Raw genomic sequence first — 10,178 nt, forward strand, 5'->3', positions numbered from 1 at the left:
AAGAATCTTCCTGCCAATGTAGGAGACAAAAGAGACGTGGCTTCGATCCCTGGGCTGGGAAGATGCCCTGGAAAAGGCAATGGCAACCCACTCGTGTATTCTTGCCTGGAAATCCCATGGACAGAGGAGCCTGGTGGGCTGCAGTCCACGGGGTCACAAAGAGTCAGGCGCGGCTGAGCATCTAGGCACACACAACACCCTTCCCCTTTGGTAACTATAACTTTATTTTCTATGTCTGCGAGCCTACTTCTCTCTTGTAAATAAATTCACTTGTATCATATTTTAAATTCCACATATAAGTGGTATCATATATTTGTCTTTGTCTGACAGTGTGATAATGTCTAGGTCCATCCATGTTGCTACAAGGGAATCATTCTTTATACTGTTTCACACCAATCTTTCTTTGAACTCAACATTATATCATGAGGAACTTCTCTGTTCATTAACAATAGTGGTTTATCAGAATCCCTTTGGGAAAATACTCCTGGCACTCACCTCTCCTTCAAACAGGTGTTTTCCGAGCACTTGCTCTGAGCAACAACCAACACATTGTCTGGCCTGGAAGAGCTATCAGTGGAGAAAAGACGGCATGGCGTGAAGGAACGCAATCACACAAATCAACAAATAGTCAAAATCTGGGCTCCCTGGTGCCTCAGTGGTAAAAAATCCGCCTGCCAATGCAAGAGATGTGGGTTCAATCCCTGGGTGGGGAAGATCCCCTGGAGAAAGAAACGGCAACTCACTCCAGTACTCTTGCCTGGATAATCCCAAGGACCGAGGAACCTGGCGGGTTACAGTCCATGCGGTCACAAAGAGTCAGACATGACTGATCACAGCACGGACACACAGAGAATGGATCCAGCGTTCTGGATGCCCGGTGGGCACAGATTCCAGGGGCACCACGCTATCTGGGAATTCATCGAGACCCAGAGCAAGCACAAGGTCAAAGGTTTCCTCTGAGGGTAAGCGGGCACACAGCCCTGCGAGGCCATGTCTTCCGTTTGAATTGGGACTTGCCTGAGTGCAGAAAGAAGACACTAACATTTTCAGAAAGATGAATGACCAAAGAGCCCGGCTGTATTCTCTCTCACTCATGTGCCTTTGTTATCAGCCAAGTACTTACGCTGAAAATGACAACAGGAGAAAATGCAAAGACGGAGCAACCCAGAGTTTCTTTTCCTTCCAGTCTGCCCTGACTCATCAGTAAGCTGTTGCTGGAATGCGCGTGTCTTGAGAAGTGAAATAAAAACAGTTGAGTGCGTTTTGTGCAGCGCTTCCACTGCTGTGGCAAGCACAAAACACAGACCTGTGGACAAGTTACAAAACGCAAATTGTGTAATTGGGTAACTGTGTCAGAGTTAGACTCTCGTAGATTTTTGCAATTAAAACTGGCATTGCACAATGTCAAGGGGAATGATAAAATTCATACTAATACTTTAAAATTTTTATTTTTTCTCTCCTTGGAACTATGTTAAATAGGAAATGAAAAACACCGTAAGTTGAGACAGATATTAATAGAAAGAGTGATCACAGATGAAAGGAAAAAGCCTTACATGCTATTACTTTCAACACCACTTTTCTTCCTGTCTTGTATACAAGCAGACCCCGAGTTTTCATTTTGCACTGGGTCCCGCAGATTAGCCCAGAGGAAAACACCTAGGATCTCTGCTTCCGTGTGAGGCACACGAGATAAAAGAAGATGAAAAAACCCGACTGAGACAGCAGCACAGTTTATGTAGCTTTAAAACAAAATGATGTTAGCAGCAACATGTACCTGGATGTGTTAAAAGATGATGCTCAGCTTTTTCTTGTTTTTAAAATCACCTTTGTCCCTTCTATTCAGAATCTTTAAGATTTGTTTAAAAAATAATAAGAGAAACACAAATTCTGTGTAGTCAATTCAGGCACTATCTAATGAAGCAATATGTGACCATTTCCTTTTGCTGCTCACTGGAATCCCCAGCTCCAAGGATTTAACAGCAGTGAGTCCCTGGATCTGTGGAATAGAACTTAAGAGGCAGCTAGTCCTTTTTTCTGAGGCTCAGAGAAGGGAGATGAACCATCCACAGTGACCCAGCTTGTAGATGGAAGGGTCGGTACCGGTACCCAGAGAATATTCATTAGAACGACTGATGCTGAAGCTCCATTATTTTGGCCACCAGATGCGAAGTACCAACTCACTGGAAAAGACTCTGATGCTGGGGAAGATTGAAGGCAGGAGAGGGGGGTGACAGAGGACAAGACGGTTAGATAGCATCACAAACTTGATTGGACATGAATCTGAGCAAAGTCAGAGACAGTGGAGCAGAGAGGAGCCTGGTGCTGCAATCCATGGGTGGCAAATAAATAGTCGGACACGACTTAGCACTGAACAACAGCAACAACCGAGATGAACCTGTGTCCCGCACTGAGTGTGTTCCCCTCCTGCTTTCAGCAGAAGTGTTAACAACACAAGCCAAGGCAGACACTGGAGAGCATCACGAGGGTGTCTGGCCCAGATTCCGCTCCGTAATGACAGGCCTCTGCGGCTGCTTGGGAAATCCCAACCGGATATTAATTTCACCACTGTGCCTTCATAATATTTTTGTTTAAAAAAAAATGATTCAAAGCAAGGAGATCAAGTACATTATTAGTTCCTGTGATCTCAACTCTCTGATGAATTCATGCAATTTAGTGCCTTCTAATGTAGTCATATGGAAGTTGCAAAGCAGGCTGTGTCGGAAATAACAGATTTCTAAATGAGCCTGACTGATACAGACACAATATTGCGGGCGGGGGCAGGATCCCCAGAGCTGAAATGATATCTGATCATCTTTGGATGGTCAGGACCCGGCAGGGAGTCTAGCTCACAGTGCTGGCCAGTCTGGTCAGTCTCTGTGCACAAAGGTTTCTAGTCCTGAAATCCTTAAAAGGAAAAGACTCCTCAGTTTCTCTGGCATTTCAGTGGAACACAGCCAAGCAAGGCCCTCCTTTGAGAAAACGTTTTCAAGCTTCACAGTTTAGCAGCTACGACATGATGGAGTTGTAGCAGGAAGAGCCCTCATCTTGTAAGGTATCTGACCAGTTCATGACAATCCGCATTTTCTGAGAACTGCCCTCTCCCCACGTGGGAGTCTTCTGTTAGGACAGGACTCCTTCCTTTCTCCTGGTCACAGGCATGGTACCTGGGTGAATAAGAGACTTGAACTGGGCTCATCCAGTTTTCTTTCCAAGGGACTCAACATTGGAGTTCAGCATTTCTAGTTGGTTAGTGTGCCTGGGATAAGGACCAGGACAAAATTTGGGATCCATAATGTAGCCCTCTTCTGCCATGTGCTTGGATAGATAGAGAAAGCCAGTCTGTAGAGGACACGATTGCTTTGGGGGAGAAAGAGATGAGGGCTGGCTCCTGGCAGCCAAGTTTGCACCATGTGATCTTGCCTTTGACCACAGTTGACTGAACCCACGTGGCAGTGGATCCAAGTCTGGCCAGTTAGTCCTTCCCCAGGAATTCCTCCATGGCTGGAACTACATACGCCCTCAGAGGGAATTGCAAGAGGTCTGAGAGCGGTTTTGCGAATGTGGCCGGTAGACCACAAGTTTCTGCAGGTGTCATCTCCCTGTAACCCTTCATCCCAGCCCTGGACTGAGGTGAGTGAATCGCTACTAACCAGTCTGGATTGACACCCCAAATCTCTGCTCCAGAGTGGACCTGAGGCTCATTTATGGAAACTCCAGTAATTTACATGATAACTCTTATTTTAAAATCTGTTTTTCACTTTTGTTGTTGTAAGCCCCCTGCCCAAATTCTATTCATCTCTCACCTGCTCTCCCAGTAAAAAAATGCCTTGAGAACGCACCACTGGCCCAACAAGCTGTCTTCCTCTATTCCAGCCCAGCATACAAAATTAGATGATCATTTAGAAACTCCCGCTATGTGTGATGTGCAAAGATGTTCATCTCAGTTCTTTGCTGACTCTAACAGCAAAGAAAAATAAAAAGAACATGACCTAAAGGGCCAACATAGAAACTGATTAAAAATAAAAATACAACCATCCATGCAACAGGAAACTCTGCCTCAAATGAAAATGTTTACTTATCTTATATTTAATGTTTATGTAATGACTTGAAAAGTACTCATGACATTATGGAATCTTCATTGCTTTTCAAATTACAAAAGTAATCCCTTTTCATTACAAAAATAGAATGAAACACTCTAGAAATGCTTAAGGTGAAAGGTGAGGCTGCCACACCAACATACCTACCTCCAGCCCCAGTGGGAACATGCAGGGCATTCATGACATCCCGGTACATTTAGGAAGCAGCATAGTGACTTACCTGGTGGTGCCGTGGCTAAGACTCCACGCTCCCAATGCAAGGGGTCCGGGCTCAATCCGGGAATTAGATCATTAAGGGAATTAGATCTCATGGGTCACAACTAAGAGCCTGCATGCCACTACTAAAAGAAAAGAAGAATGAAGAGTGACCCTCTCGTGTGCACCTCGGTGAGGACCTGGTGCAGCCAAAGAAATTAAAAAAAAAAAAAAAAAAGAAGCAGAAAGATAAAATTGTATACATTCATTAGTATCACTGTAAGACTTTAAAAAAAATCTACAGGTTGGAATGGTGGGGGGAAAGGCTATTTATACATCCATGTTCATAGCAGCATCATTTACAATAGCAAAATAAGGAAGTAACCTGTGTATCCATCAATGGATAAATGAATAAGTAAGACACGGTTCATATGTGCAGGGGAATATGAATCAGGCTCAAAAAGGAAGGAAATTCTGACATCATGGATGAACACTGAGGACAGTATACTAAGTGAAAGAAGACAAAAAAGACAAATATAGTATGATTCCATTTATATGAGGTACTTACAGTAGTCAAAATCATCCAGACAGTAGATTGGTGGTTACCAGGGGCAGTGGAGGGGCGGGAATGAGGAATTATTGTTTAAAGAGTATACACTTTCAGCTTTGCAGGATGGAAAGAGCTACAGAGATGGATGGTGGTGATGGTTGTACAATTTGTTGTTGTTGTTTAGTCGCTAAGTTGTGTACAACTCTTGTGGCCCCGTGGACTGTAGCCCACCAGGCTCCTCTGTCCACGGGATTTCCTAGGCAAGAAAACCGAACTGGGTTGCCATTTCCTTCTCCAGGCGATCTTCCTGACCCAGGGATCGAACCCATATCTCCTGCATTGCAGGCGGATTCTTTACCGCTGAGCCGCTGAATGTATTCAAAACCACTGAATGGTACATTTAAAAATGGTTAGGATGGTGTATTTTACCATGATTAAAAAAAAAAATTGGGAGAAGAAAGGGCTAGGCAAAAATAACATTTTAGTACCTCTGTTTGGATAATGGGTCTGTGGGTCATTTTTTTTCCTTCTGCTTTTCATTTCCAAATAATCCTTTTTTTGGTAAAATGAACAATAAAAATAAAAATGGTCTAAGCCAGGCTGACCACCACCATGGCAAGCCGTGATAACAAGAGCTAACTTTTTTGAGCCAATTTTTTGGTAAGAAAACTGAGGCTCAGAGGAGGGCAGTGGTCTGGGAAGAGCCGAGACAGAGGCCCAGCATGGACACCCATGGCAGGTTACCCTGTGGTCTCTCCACTGAAGTCAGTTCACGTCAACAAACATGTTTTGTTTTGAGCTCCAAGGGTGCTCCAGGCTCTGTGTCCTGAGACAAGGGCTGGGAAACGAGGGCGTCCCAGGGACCATCCTGCCATATACTGCTGACAAAGTTTTCAAAGGGAGCTGGTGGTTGGGCCACACTTTACCGTGCAATCTTCAGCTAAAAGCTTAACTCAACCCACATGCTGTCACTTTGTTTGGTGCAAACAGCTGATGGTTTCCAGTTGTCATTAGTAGGAACGGAGCTCCAGTGAACATTCTTGAACCCATATCTAAAGAGCACAGCTGTGCTTATTTCATCAGATTTCATCAAATGAAATTGCTAGGTCAGAGGGTAAACGTATTTCTTAGGCTTTTATAACATTGCTTTCCAGAAAGTTGCACAGAGGCACCATCTCAGAGCATGACAAGACCAGGTCCTGCTGGGCCCTTGCAGCCATAATGACAGCTAGCAAAACATTTGATAATTCGATCGCCAAAAATGGCCTTCTTCATAGATTCATTCAACAAGTGTATCACATGCACGGTGCCAGGCAATGGAGATACTGTGGGATGAGATAAGAGGATTCTCTGCATGGGAGCCTCTGTCTAGCAGGGAAGAAGACGACTTAAGGGGTAGTTATCACCTGAGGAACAGTGAGGTCAGAGGTTTTGTGAAAATAAGGAAGGGCCAGCTTCGGGCACCACTGGAAACATACTGAGAGTTAACTATTGGGTTGGCCAACAAGTTTGTTCAGTTTTACGTAAAACTGTAAGACATTTTTAATTTTCACCAAGGATGTGTCTTTTTCTTAAAACTGAACAAACTTGTTGGCCAATTCAATACTTAGGCTGTCTGGGGAAGCCATATTTAAATGGAGACCAACTAGTTCACTGGAAATAGTCTTTGGTTTTTATGGGATGTTTGCATTTCCTTTTTGTGAGTTGCCTGCTTGTGTTCTCTGCACATTTTTTCCTCTGGGATATTCTTTTAAAAATTAACGTATTTGTATCAAGAAAGAGAAGAAAAGGAATATAAATTAGAGTACTACCAATAAATGCTCCCCCAGTTGTAACTTGGTTGCTGCTGGTTGGGATTATGGTTGTTTTTAAAACAATTTTATTTCTATATTTCTGTATTTTGTAGCAATCATTTACCTTTTGTATAATTAGGTCATGAAAAATGTTATTTAAAACTAAACCAACAAAGCCTACTAGATGGATGGAAAGAAAAAAGAAAAAAATATTTAAATTGAAGATTAACATAATGCAATAACATTATGAAGATAACATAATGTACATAATTCAGCGGCATTTAGTACATTCGCAATGCTGTGTGGTTCGGAGTTCCTTTCTTAGTTAATTCATTTATTTTGAAAAATTTCAAATTCACAAAGTGCCTAAAACACAGTAAAACAAATATCCTGACTTGAGGGATGTTTACGTTTTAACTGATCTTTAAGCATTCCTTCTGTATTAAGGATACAGACTGTCTGGCATCTGGAGCCAGCTCCCTTCAGGTAGCCACCTGTCTTCCGTGTACGGGTGTGCGCGCGCGCGTGCATACAACAGCTCATCATCTGCCATGTTCCCTGCACCCACGTCGCCAGTGGTACCGCGGCTTATCTTCAACTCATTAGGAGCAAGAAGAAAAATTCTCATAGATTTGCATATAGGAAAAAAATAAGATAACTACATAGAAAGCCTTTTTGCTTTTTTTTTTTGTTCCTGATTAACTGAAAGAGACAGAAAGTCCTGCTGGTGACAAAGAGGCAGGAAATATGGCTGATGATAAACCCCAGCCCGCAGGGTCCCTGTCAGGCCCTGGAGACCACAGCACAGACAGGCTGAGATAAGCTGGGTGGGGGTGGGGGCAGAAACTCTGGGGCCTCTTGCAGGATCCTCTGTGAAGAGGCGAATGATTTGCACGCTCTTCCCAGGCACGAAGGAAACTCAGTTGTCAAGAAAGAAAAGAGGCCTAGGGTTCAGTGCTAAGAGACGGGCTGCTGGAGTCAGGGAGGCCAGCTCTCGACTTGGACCCCACCCTCCACCAATGCAGGCTTGGACGAAACACCTCACTTCCCAGTAATCTCACCTATAGAAAGAGGGCAATAATCCTACCCTCAGAGGAAGGCTGGAGGCACTCAATAAAATTCTGGCACAGTTCACCCAAAACTACACTGTCTGTCTGGCTCCAGACCCCGGGCCCTGCTCCTACATGAGGTGCCATCATGGCCCAATGAATGACCTGTTGACACAGCCCAGCACTGGGGAGCCAGCAGAGGAGGCACGTTGCTGTCACAGGCCTTCTAAGCAAGCCCGATAAAGGTGTGAAGGGTGCTTTCTGGTTGCCTGGCAGAAACCAAGGTGCTCCTCTGGCTTGCTTCTCTCCATCCCCCGCTCCCGTTGGATCCCTGGCTCACAACCAATTGCCTGACCAAAGCCTGGCAGTCTGGGTTTGTGGGGAAGGCCCCAGGAGCGGTTGGGATCCTGGTGCCACTCTGCTTTATGCGTACTCGGCTACGCCGGCCCCTTCCTCATCTGGCCATTCCCCAGTGCCTTCCTCTGCAAAATGAGAATCCCAGAGCATGCACCTCACGAAGGAGCTTCAAGAATGACAGACGGTAAACCAAGTTAATGTTCTCAGTGCCATGCCTGGCAGTTACTGTTCAATAAATGTCCACTGTTATTATCAACACCCTGTTCCCAGACAGGAACACCGAAACATGCTGGGAAGAAAATACATTGCTATGAGACCAGATATAAAACAGTATATAAAATAGAACCCAATCATGTTTAAAAAACAAAAACATTATACATACGTAGGAGAAAAAGACCAGAAGGAAATGGCAGCGCTTAACTCTTGGTAATGAAATTATAGGAGATCTTTTTTTGTTATTTTTCCATGTATTTTCTACATTTTCCTGCAATGCACATATCACTTTTGCAATCAGGAGGGAAAAAAAGGACTGTGAGAGATGAGAGGAGTTACTACTTGGATCTGGGCTTGTGGAGAGGATGTCCCAGAGGAAGTGGGATTTGAGCAGGACCTGGAAGGATGGGAGAATCTGAAGAATGGGAGAGGAGACAGAAGTCTTTTTGACATCCTTTTTTTTTTTTGTCTGTCTCCTTCCGTAGGCTGTGGGATCCTTGAGGGCACAGTTCGTGGTCTAACTTGTTCACTGCTGTATCCCTGGCATCTAAAACAATTTTTAAAAAACAAACAAAAAAAACTAGTGCTTAGTAGGTGCTCAGTAAATATGGATCTAGTGAGCAAACAGCCTTGACAGAGCCACTTAGCCTGGGAGATGAGGATGCTCTCAGTTCGCCGTCCCGCTGGTGCACTGCCAAAATGGAGCTGTGTGGTTTCCACAGAAACAGAAGAGGTCCCAGCAGGCCAGCAGCAGGAGGCAGACACAGGGACTATGAGCTCTGCATCTTTTCAAGGTGTGATCTGGAAATTGGGAACATGGTGGTGGGATCTTTGGACAGATGTTGAGAGAAGAGAAGGAGCTTCATAATATGGTTGATTTAGCTGTTCACTGGACCAGTCCGTCAAATCAGTCATCAGATGCTCAGGCAAGTAGTTCAGGTCTTTGAAGATGGGTAGGAGACTCTTAGTGGGTGGAAGGCTACGGACTCAGGAAAATTTGATTCTAGCCTGAACCTTGCTGTGGGACCTTGGGCAAGTTACTTAACCTCTCTGAGCCCCAGCATGTTTATTCATAAAATGAGAGGCTTGATCAGCCTAAAATTGCTCATAAAAAGACACGTGTGGTAGTAATGTAAAATGATGAAGCCACAATGGTGACGCCACTGTGGAAAACAGTTAAACACAGAATTTATATCATAGATTATCATATGATACCAATTCTACTGATAGGTATATACCCAAAGAATTGAAAACAGGTACTTAAGCAAACATTTGTAATTGGATGTTCATAGTGGTACTACTCACTGTAGCCAAAAGACCATCAACCTGATGAACAGATAAATAAAAGGAAGCATATCCAAACTGTGGAATTCAGCCATAAAAAGTAATGATAGTGCTACAACGTGGATGAACCTCGAAAACATTATGCTAAGTAAAAAAAGCCAGACTCAAAAGATCAAATATAGTGTGATTCCATTTATATTAAATATCTAGAACAAGGAAATCCATAGAAACAGAATGGAGACCGGTGGTTGCCAGGGGCTGGAGGAAGTGGGGAGTGGAGACAGAATTTTCTTAGGGTAACAGAAGTGTCTTGGAACTTGATAAGAGGTCTTGTTTGCACAACACTATGAATGTAATAAGCGCTGCTGAATTACACACTTTAAAATGGATAATTTTATGTGAATTTCACCTCAATTCTATCAAAAAAGAAAGAACCTAAGAGATAGGCAAGATGAAAAGTTCAGCCATAGATGAAAATGGGAGACCATCACAGGCCAACCACACGATTATTCTGCCCAGATGACATGCAGAAAAAGGCTCCCAGTAGCAGTCAGGACTGGGATCTAGATCCTCTCTGGCCACTTCCCCATAGTGGGATCAAGGGCCACTCACTCAAGTTCCCTGAGCCTCAGGCTTCCTA

The sequence above is a fragment of the Muntiacus reevesi genome, chromosome 13 (genome assembly GCF_963930625.1).
Source record: "Muntiacus reevesi chromosome 13, mMunRee1.1, whole genome shotgun sequence".
NCBI classification, from domain to species: Eukaryota; Metazoa; Chordata; class Mammalia; order Artiodactyla; family Cervidae; genus Muntiacus; species Muntiacus reevesi.